Raw genomic sequence first — 13,979 nt, 5'->3', positions numbered from 1 at the left:
GTTTAGATCCCTACACAGCAATACATTCCATGTAGCATGCTAATACTATCTAACTGCAGGACTGGTTCTGAATACATCCTGCAAATTGTTATTGCATTGTTCCATACCATAAAATTTGTTCATTTGTTTTCAGTTTCTTCAGAATCAAGAGATTTCATTCTGTCTCTTGGCAACTCTCACTCAAAGTACTAGAGCATTTGTTTTAAAGTAGAGTAGCACTTCTCTCCATTGAGTGTAAGACTTTAAGTGTAAGACTTCCAATATCATCATTAAAGTATCCCCCATATTTCTCCCTGCTGTCTAATTATTACCAAAAGACTACTTGTTCTTAAAATAAATGCATTATATTTTAATGACTACTGTCCATTTAAGAGCTTACCAGATTTAAGAAATTTCACTTTCCACATGAGGAGATATTAAAATTCAAAAAAGGAGCTAGATACAAGATTTGATGAAGCATGTAATCTTTATGACTGGTGCAGGATCTACCAAGTCAGGAACAGATGCATGCCTGATTATTAAATGTCAGTATCAGTGCTTTTATGTCAATTGTTATTTGTCCCTTCTACTCTCTTCAAAAAAAGCTTTATTTTAATCTCAACGAAAAGAGAATAAAGAAAAGGGGGCAGCATGATGGCTCAGCATTAGGGACCTGAGTTTGATTCCAGCCTTGGGTGACTGTGTGGAGTTTGCACATTCTCCCTATGTCTGTGTGGGTTTCGGTTGAATGCTACAGTTTCTTCCCACAGTCCAAAGATGTGCAGGTTAGGTGGATTGGCTGCTCTGAATTGGCTGTAATGTCCAGGAGTGTGCAGGTTTGGTGCATTAGCCACAGTAAATGCAGGGTTATGGGGTTAGGGTGGGATGCTCAATGGAAGGTCAGTGTGCACTTGATCGGCCGAATGGCCTCCTTCTGCACTGTAAGAATTCCATGATTCTAAAGAAGTGATTTTTAAAAGAACCCTTTAACTAACAGAGTTCATCTCACAGATGATAATACAGACAAATCCCTGTTGAGTCACCTACTGTTAAAACTTTGCTTGTAATTTGACAGCTGTGTCAAATTCTATGGTATTTGAGACAATCTCCAAGACCTTCAAACAATCAACCACATTCTAAACAAAATAACCCGCACCATTTTAATAAAAAGTAAATTTGCACCAACTCCTAAAACTTGCACATCTTATATGAGATTCCAGGTTCCAGATCCACAACTTTGCCAAAAACAAAATTGATTGTTTCTTGAGCCGAATTGTAATTGTGTACCAAGGTTAAATGAAATCCATCCATTTGATTTTGAAACATATTAATTACTGACAAACAGAGAAACAAAAAGCATTAAAACTTTACCTCCACTCACCCCGAGTGTGAAAAATAATAGATTCAAGTGCATTACGATTTGTGTAGGAGTAAATGAAGATTGTGTTAAAGAGCTGACTCTGAGATCATCTTTCCAAATAGTGATGCACCAACTGTCCAGTCTGAAGTTGTTATGATTTCAGTTGATGGTAGAATCAGACAAGTCAAATCACATAGTGAAACCTGGCTTGACAGACCATAAATTTTACTTTTTTAATTCACTTTCCATGGTTGTCAGTCACTGAACACATTCACAAGAAACTGCTAAGTACTTTTAACAAAGGAACATCAAAGTTTATTACACACAAAGGAGGAAAAAAAATAAGAATTATTTGAAACAAATATCTCAAATATAGATTCAAATTTTTTATTCTCAATAACAACCTTATTGACACTTTGGGATGGCACGATGGCTCAGTGGTTAGCACTGTTGCCTTACAGCACCAGAGACCTGGGCATGATTCCAACCTTGGGTGACTGTCTGTGTGAAGTTTTCACGTTTTTCCTGTGTCTGCGCGGGTTCCATCAGGTGCTCTGGTTTCCTCCCACAATTTTAAGATGTGCAAGTTAGGTGGATTGCCAATGCTAGTGTCCGCAGTGACTAGGGATGTGCAGGCTGGGTGGTTTAGACATGGTGAATGCAGGGATAAGGTAAGAGACTGGATCTGGGTGGGATGTTCCTCAGAGGATCAGTGTAGAATTGATAGACTGAATGGCTTCTTTCCGCACCGTAGGTGATTCTATACTCAAAGTTAATGAAGAAACACTCCGTTTCCACTTTAAAATTACTTTTTCACTGTAAATTACAGTACATGGTTGTTTTCCGGCAAACATCTATATGGAAATGGATTGCAAACAGTTGGCTTCAATCTGACGGAGACATAACTGGAAGGGAGAGAATGGCATTTGTAGTGTTAGGAGTTAGGAATGGAGTCAATGGATTTAATATTCCCAATGTTTAAAAGGAGGAAACTAAATGTCAAACAAGTGGGTTAAAAGACAATGACATTGACAGAGTCATGCAGAGGTAGAGCTGGGTGTTGTCAATGTACATATATAATCTGATGTTTCATCAACTTTTGCCATTTAGGAACAAAAGAAATAGCAAAATTAGACCTATTCTGCCATTTGATGAAAAACGCCATGGAAAAATGCCCCAGTCTGTGCTTATAACTCAAACCTTCTATCTCAACACCATTTTTTTTCACTATCGCCATAATACCTTATGGCGTAACATCTAGAAACCTATCCATTACTGTTTTGAACATGCTCAGTATGATTGAATCTTAAAGGACAGAGCATTCACCACGTTCTGAGTGAATCCATCACCCTTTATTCTGAGTCTTGAGTGTTACCTCATGCTGCCGTCAGGTAAACATTAATTCCTGTATTCTTAAAATGAAATAAAGAACAGCAGGTGCTGGAAATCCAAAAAAAAAGGGAATAACTCAACAGATCTGGAATCATCTGTAGAAGGAAAATTTGAGTTAATGTTTGAGTCTAGCGATCCTTCACTGTAAGAATGCTGAATGTCTCAGTGAGGTGATGTTTCATTCTTTCAAATTCGAGAGAATACAGGTTCAGTCACCTCAATCTCTCCTCAAAGGACAATCCTTGTATCTTAGGAATCAGTCAGATAAACCTCAATGGCAAGAATATCCTTCTTTAGATGAGGAGTCGAAAATTCAAGATGGCGGCAGCAGAATTGGCAGGGTCTAGGCTCCTGTACCCAAACTGGTCCTTTTCATCCACTTTTTCTTCTCTACTTTTTTCTCTTTTTCTTAATTTTTTTTAGTTTTTGTTTCAACGTACTTTCTGAAGAGAGCTCTTTTGTTAGGAAAGTGGCTTCAATGGAGTCTGGAGCAGTGGTAGCTTCAGACGCAGCATGGCTCCAGAGTTGGCCAGCTTGTAGACCCTGGAACAGCACTCTGCTTCCGCATGGCATGGGCTGGTGTAGCCCGGAGCAGACTCTGGCGGTGGCATGGCATGGGCTGATATAGCCTGGAGTGGGAGACTATTGGCGGTATGGTGTGGGGTGGAGTATCCTGGAGTGGGACTCTGGCGATGGCATGGCATAAGCTGGTGTAGAACAGTGGCAGTGAAGAAGAAAAAGTTGGACTCTCTTTAAGTTATCTTCTTTTTATTTTAAGTTAATGAGAATAGCATCAATGCACGGGAATAGTATAAACATCTCACTGTATTTTATATCGAATGTGACAATAAATGATTCAATTCAATTCAAAATTGTACACAATACTCCAGATGCAGTTTCACCCAGATACTACACAATTGCCGTAAGACCTCTTTACTTTTTGCAATATGTACCGTTTGCCTTTCTAATTCCTTGCTGTATCGACACTTTAGCTTTCAGTGACTAATAAACAAGAACAATCAGGTGTCTTTGGATACCAACAGTTCCCAAACTCTCACCATTTAAGAAATATTTGGCATTTCTGTGCTTTCTATCAAGTGGATAACTTTATATTTTCCACATAATATTCCACCTATTGTATTTTTACTCACTTACTTAACCTATGTAATTCCCTTGAAGCCTCTTTGCATCCTTCTCACAACACATACTTCTACCTTGCGTAGTCTCAATAGCAAAAAAAAATTGAAGTATAACAACATTTAGGCCCTGCCACTAAATCATTAATTATATATTGTGAATAACTAAGATCACATGCTGATCTCAAGGTATTCCACTAAAAACAGATTGGCAAACTGAGAATGATTTGTCTATTGTCTCCTTTCTGTCTAAACCAGTTCTCAAATCATGTCAGTACATTAGCTCCAACTCAAGCAATTTATTAGAGTAACAGAGTCATACAGCATAGAAACAGGCCCTTTAGTCCACCATGTATATGCTGACCAACAAAGCTCCAAACTTTATTAATCCCATTTACCTGCACTTGGTCCGTAGCCTACAATGCCCTGCCATTTTAAGTGCTCATCCAGATTCTTCTTACATATTGCAAGGGTACCTGCCTCCACCACCCTCTCAGGCAGTATGTTTCATACTTGTATCACCCTTTCGCCGAAAAAATGTTTGCTCGAATCCCCTATAAACCACTTACTCCTCACCTTAAACTTCGGCCCTCTGGTCTTAGACATGTCTGGCATGGGGAAAAGATTCTTATGATCTACCCTAAATATGCCACACGTAATGTCTCAATCAGATCCCCCCTCCACCTTCTCTGCTCCAGGGAAAACAAACTCCAGTCTCTCCTCATACATAAGACTTTCCATCCTAGGCAACATCCTGGTGAATCTTCTCTGCAGCTTCTCCAATGTGATCATTTTCTCCCAATAGTGTGGCAACCAGAACTGCGCATAGTTTCCCATCTCTGGTCTAACCCATGTTTTATAAAATTGCAACAAGACTTCCCTACTCCTATATTCTACACACCCGCCAATGAAGGCAGGCATAACATCTGCTTTCTTCACCACCTTGTTTACTTGTTCTGACACCTTCAGGGATATATAGACTTGTACACCAAGGACCCCTTTGTTCCTCAGTGCCCCTAGAGACCTACCATATGTGCAAATCCTTCCCTTATTAGATATTACAAAATGCACCTCACACTTTTCGGGATTCCATCAGCTATTGCTCTGCCCAGTTTACCAGCTAATCAATATTTGACTGTGGCCTGAGACCAACTTCCTCATTATCAATTGCACCATCAATTTTCCTGTCACACACAAACTCACAAAGCATACCTTCTACTTTTATATCCAAGTGGTTAAGGTACATAACAAACAACAAAGGCCCTCGCACCAATTACAGTGACACATCATTGGTCACAGGCTTCTAATTACAAAAACAACCCTCCACCAAGACCTTTTGCCTCCTACTTGCAAGCTAATTTTGGATCCAGTTTGCCAACTTGGATTACATGAGCTCTCCACCTTCTGGATGAGCCTTCCATGTGGGACCTTTTCAAAGGCATTACTGAAGTCCCCGTAAACTACATCAACTGCACTTTCCTCAATTAAATTAATCAGATAGGATCTCTCTACATCAAACCTGTGCTAATCCCTGCCTTTCCCAAGTGTTGATGAATCCTCCCCTTCAGAAATTTTTCCAATAATTTTCCCACCACTGACTTCAGACTAACTAGCCTGTAATTATCATTCTATCCGAGCCACTCTTCTTGAACAAAGGAACCACGTGAACTATCCTCCAGTCACCTGTGGCCAGTGAAGTCTTCAATATCTCCACCAGGACCCCAACAATCTCCTCCTTTGTCTCCTATAGCAACCTGGTATATATCTCATTAGTCCCTGGGGATTTATACATCTTTATGCCTACCAAAACATCATATATATCCTCTTTATTTATCTTAACATGCTCCAGAGCCTCACCATCCCAAATAAAATCTCCAGCAACAACATCTTTCTTCTTTGTGAAAACAAACAAGAAACATTCATTTAAGACCTCACCCATATCCTCTGTCTCCGTGTACAGGTTGCCCTTTTGGTCTTAAATAGGCCCCACTCTAATCTTCTTACTCCTAATAAACTTAGGAGTTTCACAAGTCCGATCCAGCAAAGATATTTTGTTCCCTCTTCATCCTCTTGCTTTCTTTTTTAAGCACTCTCCTGCAATCTCTTTACTTCTGAAGGGATTCTCTGTTTTTAATACTCTGCACCTAAAATATGTTTCCTTTTTTACTAGTATCTATCTCTTGATATCTCTTGACATCCATGGTTCCCTGGACTTGCTGCAGTTGCCCTTCACTCTTAGAGGAACATGCTGGCCCTGAACTCTCACTTTGTTACTTTTAAAAGACTTCCATTTTCCAAATACAAACTTACCTGCAAGTAGCAGCTTCTAGTCTATATTTGCCAGATCTTGTCTAATGATACTGAGATTGGCCTTCTCCTAATTTATGCATTTAACTTCTGCACTAACCTTATCTCTTTCCATCATGACTTTTGAAACTTAGAGTTATGGTCACTATTCCCCAAATTCTAACTCTTGAGACTTCAACCACTTGACTAGTTTCATTCCCTAGCATTGTGTCGAACACTGCCCTGCCTCTAGAGTCATGGAGTCATACAACATGAAAATAAACCCTTCGGTCCAACCAGTCTATGCTGAACATAATTCCAAACTAAACGTGTTCCTGCCTGTTCTTGGCACATATCCCTCCAAAGTTTCCTATTCGTGTATCTATCCAAATGTCTTTTAGATGTCGTAATTGTGCCCGCATCCACCACTTCCTCAGGACATTCATTCCACATGCGAACCACCCTCTGTGTAAAAGATTTGCCTCTCATTAAATCTCTCTCCTCGGACTTTAAAAATGTATGCCCTCATCTTGAAATCCTCCATCCGAGGGAAAAAAAACATTCATCATGAATTCTATCTAAATCTCTCATTATTTTATAAACTTCTACCAGGTCACTTCTCAATTTTCTACGCTCCAGTGAACAAAGTTCCAGCCTTTCTTCATAACTCAAAACTTGCTTACATGGTGACAATTTCGTAATTCTCTTCTGAACACTCTCCAGCTTGATAATATCCTTTTTATAACTGGGCAACCAGAACTAGACACAGTAATCCAGAAGAGGCCTCACCGATGTCCCATATAACCTCAAGGAGGAGATGGTGAGGTTTGCAGATGCTGGAGATTAGCATTGAGAGTGTGTTGCTGGAAAAACACAGCAAGTCAGGCAGCATCCGAGGAGCAGGAAAATCGACATTTCGGGCCAGAGCCCTTCATCAACCATATAACCTCAACCTGTCTTCTCAACTTCAATACTCAAAGGACTGAGCAATGAAGGCAAGTGTGTCAAATGCCTTTTTAACCACTTAGACCTGACCTTAAAATTCTCATCCTTGTTTTCAAATTCCTCCATGGTTTTGGCCCACTGCGGCTTAGTAGTCTCCTTAGATCCCAGCACTCTCTAAGATATCCATACATTTCAAATTTTGAATTTGTGGACTTACAATTTTAGATTAGATTAGATTACTTACAGTGTGGAAACAGGCCCTTCGGCCCAACAAGTCCACACCGACCCGCTGAAGCACAACCCACCCAGACCCATTCCCCTAAATCTACCCCTTCACCTAACACTACAGGCAATTTAGCATGGCCAATTCACCTCACCTGCACATTTTTGGACATTCAATTGCTCCAGTTTTCTGGGCTTTCAACTGCCTGGGTCCCAAACACTGAAATTCCCTCTGCATATCACTTAAGCTCTCTACCTCACTTTAATCATTTAAAGCACTCCTCAAAGTTTATGTCTTTGACCAAATAATCATTATCATTGCTATCATACATTGATTAGATTAGATTAGATTCTCTACAGTGTGGAAACAGGCCCTTCGGCCCACCAGTCCACATGGACCCTCTGAAGCGTAACCCATCCACACCCATTTCCCTTTGACTAATACACCTAACACTATAGGCACTTTAGCATGGCCAATTCACCTGACCTGCACATCTTTGGACTGTGGGAGGAAACCGGAGCACCTGGGGGACAGAGAGAATGTGCAAACTCCACACAGACAGTCACCTGAGGCTGGAATTGAACCTAGGACCCTGGTGTTGTGAGGCAGCAGTGCTAGCCACTGAGCCACTGTACCACCCCCTTAACAAACTCTTGGGAAGTGCCGGGGACATTTTATTACACCTTTTTTTTGTGAATCTAAATGCCTAATTGTGTTCTGAGGAAGTGTCACTTGTCCCGAAACGTTAACTCTGATTTCTCTCCACAGATGCTGACAGATTTGTTGAGCTTTTCCAGCATTTCTGTTCTTGTTTCTAATTTACAGCATCTGCAGTTTTTTTGGTTTTATGTAATATATGTGGAACATTTTGAAATATAGAATATATTGCTTCTGCATGACTGTATTACACAATGAATTGGTGAGATTGAAAAAAGAGCCCCTGAAGCCATTCGATCACCATGTTTAAAAGGACCTACATTGCTTGTTATCCAACAATGCCTCAATTTTAAACTTTGCATTGTTGTTCTTAAATCTTTTGTAGTCTTGCCCTTCCTTACCTTTGCATCCTCCACTAGCTGTATAATTTTCCAAGATATGAATTCAAGAAATAGGAGCAAGAGTTGTCCAATTGACCTTTCAGTCTGTTCTGCTATTCAATATAGTCATGGCTGATCTTCTACTTCAACTCCAACTTCGTGAACTAGCCCCTCAATCTTTAATTTCCTTAATATGTAAAAATCTATTGATCTTTGTCTTGAGTGTATCCAACCTTGAGCATTCACTGCTCCCTTGGGTACAGAATCCAAACATCTACGACATTTTAGTGTATAAATTTCTCCTCACACAAATCCTAAATGGCAGACACCTTAGTTTGCAAATGTGATCCTGTTCTAGGCTCTCCAACCAGGTGACACATATTACGAGCACATATCTTGCCAAGGCCCTTACAATTTTATACGTTCAATTAGATTAAATCTTATTCTTCTAAATTGTAAGGAATACAGACCCAATTCAAACAATCTCTCCTCAGAGAAAAATGTTTTCATTGATAAATTCAGCCTATGGAATCTTTGTCCCTACAAGGCTTCCTTGAATAAGGAGACCAAAACTGTGAAAAGTACTCCAGGTATGGTATCATGTAGACCTTATATAATTTTACTCAAATGTCTTTGTGAAAAAGGCATACATACTATTTATTTGCTTAATTATTTGTTGTACCAATCTGGTAAATTTCTGTGATTCTTTATCAAAGACACCTAGTATCCTATGAATGCTAACATTTTTAGTCACTCACCATTTTAAAAATGTTTTGCTTATTCACATTTTCTACCAAAATGAAATTTCTATATCCATTTGCAGTTTCTGTATGCCCTCCTCACAGCTAACTCTCCACCTAACATTTTCTTATTTTAAAGATACATTTATTTTAAACCTCTCTACATTAAAAAAGGGACAAAATGGCTGCAGCTCATACATCAATCCTTGTGATACCACCCTAGTCCATCAACCTAAAATGACTCGTTAATTCTGGAACTGTCTCCCTTTTGCCCATTAACTAATCTTTGATCCATCCAAAAAGATCATTCCTAATTCCACATGCCCAAATTTTGTTTTATACTGCTTACTTGACATCTAAACAAATGTTGTTATAAAAATCTGCATACAGGTACACTGTGTTCACTAGCTCTACTGCTACCCTCTCTATGACCTCTGTTATTACACATCTTTTAATAAATTCTAGCAATTTCCCTATTATTAAAGTTGGACTAACTGATCTTTAATTCCTTATTTCCTCTCTTCTTCCTTTCTTGAAAAGTGGCATTTTGGTTGTAACTTCCAGTCCACAGGAACTGTTCTAGAATCTAGGGAATTATTTTCTTTTATTCATTTATGGGACATGGGCATCGCTGACCAGCATTTAATGTCCAACCATAATTGACCAGAGGGCAGTTAACAATCAACCACATCGCTGTGGGTCGAGAGTCAAATGTGGGCCTGACCAGGTTAGAGATAACAGTTTTCTTCCCTCCAGTACAGAACCAGAGGGTTATTCAAACAATTGACAATGTTTTTATGATCATCATTAGATTCTTAATTCCAGATTTCTTTTTATTGAATTCAAATTTCACAATCTGCCATTCAAACTCTGGTTCCCCGAAATTACCTGGGTTCCTGGATTAATAGTCCAGTGATAATATCACTTGGCCATTGCCTTCCTACGATGATCAAAGCAAGCATCAATTATCTGCCCCTCCATGTTTTTCCAAATCTGGCCATTTACAAATCTGGCCATTTACAAAGCTCCCAGTCAAACATCATCCTGACTTGCAACTATACCTCTGTCCCTTTGCTGTCTCTAGTTCAAAATCTTGGAATCGCCTTTCTAACAAATTTGTGGGTGCTCTTAAAACCCAAGGTCTGCAGTGGTTAGAAGGCAATTTATTCCTACTTTATCCAGCATAATTAAGGATGGTCAATAAACGTTGTCTTTGGCAGTGATGACCATATTCTCTTGAATGAATAATTAAAAATGCTCCTCTATTCACAACAGTACCTCCAGCTGCTGGGTCCTAGGATCTGGAATTCCTCTCTTAATTTTTCCAACTCTCTCTTCTCCTTAAAGACCACTTTGAAACTGATGTCTTTCTTTGACTTGTCTTCTATGTTCGGTGTCCAATTTTATTTGATTATGTGTTAGCACCTTGGGATATTTTAATCATTGACAGCCGTTCATAAATGAAATTCGTTGTTGAACTATTGTTTCTAATGCTATAACATACATTTGTAATTTATAGCTTTAAAAATAAATTCTAGTAAAAAGTGAAAGGACAACATCCACATTCTATGAATGAATAAAAAAATTCAACAAATTGATGAATATAATGAAAATACAACATTACATTTATTTATACCAAACTAATAATATTTCAAGTCCCATCTAGCATCAGAACCATGACTGAGCCATGCCCACTAAGATCAAACTAAAGTTGAATAAAAGTTAGGGATGAAGTTTACTTATACAAGTACATTTGGGTACATCTTATTTTGTTTTTGGCTAAGTCTCAGTTGTGTCAAATTATTTGGGAAGGGTTTCTTCAGTGAGAATGATTAGGTTTATATTGCCATATCTCACCTGACTTGCCACATTGCTAACCTATCATGCCCATGTCGAATCACATCTAATTTCCACTCCATCTTACCATGGGCCATTTCCAGAACAACTTGCCACTCAGCAAAATCCATTGAAAGACTGGAATCTCTTGCTGACATGTCAGCTTTAAAATTGTTCCTGTGTACCTGAATGATTACTAGCAATTTGAAGTTGCCCTGCTCGGATAAAGAGAGAGTCAGAACATGGTGAAAAAGGAAAGGCGGTACCATGATTCTCTGACAAGGACTGGAATATCCTGGTGAATGTGGTGATCCAGAAGTGAGGCATCCATTTTCCAGAGGACTGGCAGAGGAGGTCATGCCACTAGACCCTGCTAGTCTAATCCATGGGTGCTACCTCGGTCAGTGCCATTTTCAGTGTGTGGAGGAACGGCTAGCAGCGCTGCAAAAGGATTAATGACCTTTTCGGCTCTAGGTTTTGCACTCTTCTCACTGCTACCTCACCTCAGTCTCTCTTTCTCTGCTAATGCAGCCACCTCTCACCAATGTTCATGCTTTGCCACTCTCACAGTTGCATGCAAAAATCAAAACTTGATCTCACCTCCCCCAACTTCCGATATCACTATCCCTGCACACCCTTCATGCTGCTTCCTTATCCAATCAGAATACTACTTTTCCTCTACATGCATCAACATTAACAGCTGTGTCACCCACTGTTATCTCACTCATTCGCACCATTTCTGTCATTACAGGAGAAGATATCCCATAACAGGGCAAAGCAAGACTGTACAAGTGCGGGATGCCTGACATTCGGAACATCACTTCGAGGACAGAATCCTTACCTTGCAGAAGATCGGGGCTATGCGTGCAGGGATGCAGAAGCATACATACGCCACCACTCTGTCAGTAACTGCATTGACAGTCTTATTCATTGCACACAACTTCGAATTACTCTACAGTATTAGTTCCGATAGTCTCCCTCTTGTGTCTTGCAGTAAAACCAGGCTTCCCGTGACCTCTGTGGAGAAACATGCAGAAGAGCCTGCCTGGATCTCTGAGGATGACAGTTCGAAGGTTTGAGAAGAAGTATCAGCAATGCTGCCTTCTGCACCCCGCAAGAAAATGACACTTTGGTTCGAAAGTTAGAGCGTGAGAGCACATGCTGTTGAGCACCTCACTCTGACAGCTCGGTAATTGGGTGAGGAAGAAACGCCCCTGGCCGCCAGTACTGAGGACTGCCTGATACCAGGCACCTGCTCAGCACTAAGTCGGAAATATCTTTATAATGTCAGCGATCAGGGACCTCTTCCAAATAAAGAGGGTGAAGCAGCAGCCAGACAGGCACCTGAAATGCAATCGCCCTCAATGCCCAGAGATTGCATTAGTGCAGCAAATCATGTAAACATGCCTGCCTCCATATTTAGATTGACAGCTACCACGAAGAACCAAACCTAGCACCCTCATACCATGCTGGAGATATGCACCATCCCAGCCATTCATCCTCAGGATCAAAGGCGTGGAGACAAGGTGACAGGGAATCTTGACTCCATTCTAGATGCTGTCTCCTCACAATGAAGCAGGGCAATGCCAGGTGGCATCCTGCCAAAGGAAGAACAACGAACAGTCCCCTCAATGGTTTTCACTCAGGACACTGTTGGCCAGCCCTGCTTGCCCACATGCCCCTGACTCTTGAAAATTCAAGCCGAGGAGAGTCAACTTTCCTCTGGCAAAAAGACACTTGCTTTTTTTTATCATCAAGATACAAGGATCCCTTGGACTGCCCACCGAATCTGCAGGACCAAACAGCTGAACAGGTTTCCCAAACTGCAAAACAAGAGAGTACTGATGCACAATGTAGTGTGAGAGAGATAGAAGAATTATTGTGGGCGCTTCGGTGACATGAGTTACAATAGCTAGTACATTCCTCTCAGCTTATGCATTAATATTTGTCGTTTAACCTTATATGTTAGTCTTTCTGTGTAAGTGCTGAACTTACTGTTACAACATTAGGCATCACCTCATAGCCACCAGTCAAGGTTCAATGGCTGTTATTCTGCACTGAGTGCCTACTGTGCTATCTGAGAGCAGGAGGAACAATGTGCATACATCACATTAGGTGACAGTGAGTACTCTTTGCTGTGGCTTTCAGCTTCAGTCTGAATATGTAGTTAATTGTCAAACATCCACATTCCCCTCTTAGTATCACATCCTACAACTCAAACAAACTTCACACTTTCCCAAGTCCCTTCTCAACCTACCAACATGTGCCCATTCCTGCCTACCTTTCCTACCCAATCCCTAGCAGATGAAGTAACCATGTTCTTTGTAGTCATACCTTGTGCTCCCCCCAATCTCTCAACCCTCCAAGTAAGTCAGGATGCTCCATATAGAGTCACAGAGATGTACAGCATGGAAACAGACCCTTCAGTCCAACCCGTCCATGTCGACCAGATATCCCAACTCAATCTAGTCCCACCTTCCAGCAACCGGCCCATTTCCCTCAAAACCTTCCTATTCATGTACCCATCCAGATGCCTTTTAAATGTTGCAATTGTACCAGCCTCCACCACTTCCTCTAGCAGCTCATTCCATACATGTACCACCCTCTGCATGAAAAAGTTGCACTTAGGTCCCTTTTGTATCTTTCCCCTCTTACCCTAAACCTATGCCCTCTAGTTCTGGACTACCCCACCCAAGGAAAAGACTTTGTCTATTTATCCTATCCATGCTCCTCATAATTTTGTAAACCTTTATAAGGTCACCCCTCAGCCTCCGATGCTCCAGGTAAAACAGCCCCAGCCTGTTCAGCCTCTCCCTATAGCTCAAATCCTCCAACCCTGGCAACATCCTTGTAAATCTTTTCTGAATCCTTTCAAGTTTCACAACACCTTTCCGATAGGAAGAAGACCAGAACTGCATGCAATATTCCAATAGTGGCCTAACGAATGTCCTGTACAGCCGCAACATGACCTCCCAACTCCTGTACTCAATAGTCTGACCAATAAAAGAAAGCATACCAAATGCCTTCTTCACTATCCTATCTACC

At 40.6% G+C, this 13,979-nt stretch overlaps 1 protein-coding gene across 1 annotated transcript in view; it reads right to left on the bottom strand.

Moving 5' to 3' along the window:
• The window catches only part of galnt5 (polypeptide N-acetylgalactosaminyltransferase 5), a 72,796-nt gene that overhangs the window by 18,222 nt on the left and 40,595 nt on the right, over positions 1-13,979 (bottom strand). The gene's annotated exons all lie outside the window — the stretch shown is intronic.

The sequence above is a fragment of the Chiloscyllium plagiosum genome, unplaced genomic scaffold (genome assembly GCF_037043375.1).
Source record: "Chiloscyllium plagiosum isolate Xiang-an unplaced genomic scaffold, Cpla_swu_hap1 HiC_scaffold_7, whole genome shotgun sequence".
NCBI lineage: Eukaryota > Metazoa > Chordata > Chondrichthyes > Orectolobiformes > Hemiscylliidae > Chiloscyllium > Chiloscyllium plagiosum.
The sequence above is the reverse complement of the archived record's forward strand: the minus strand, read 5'-3'. Positions and strand labels throughout refer to the sequence as shown.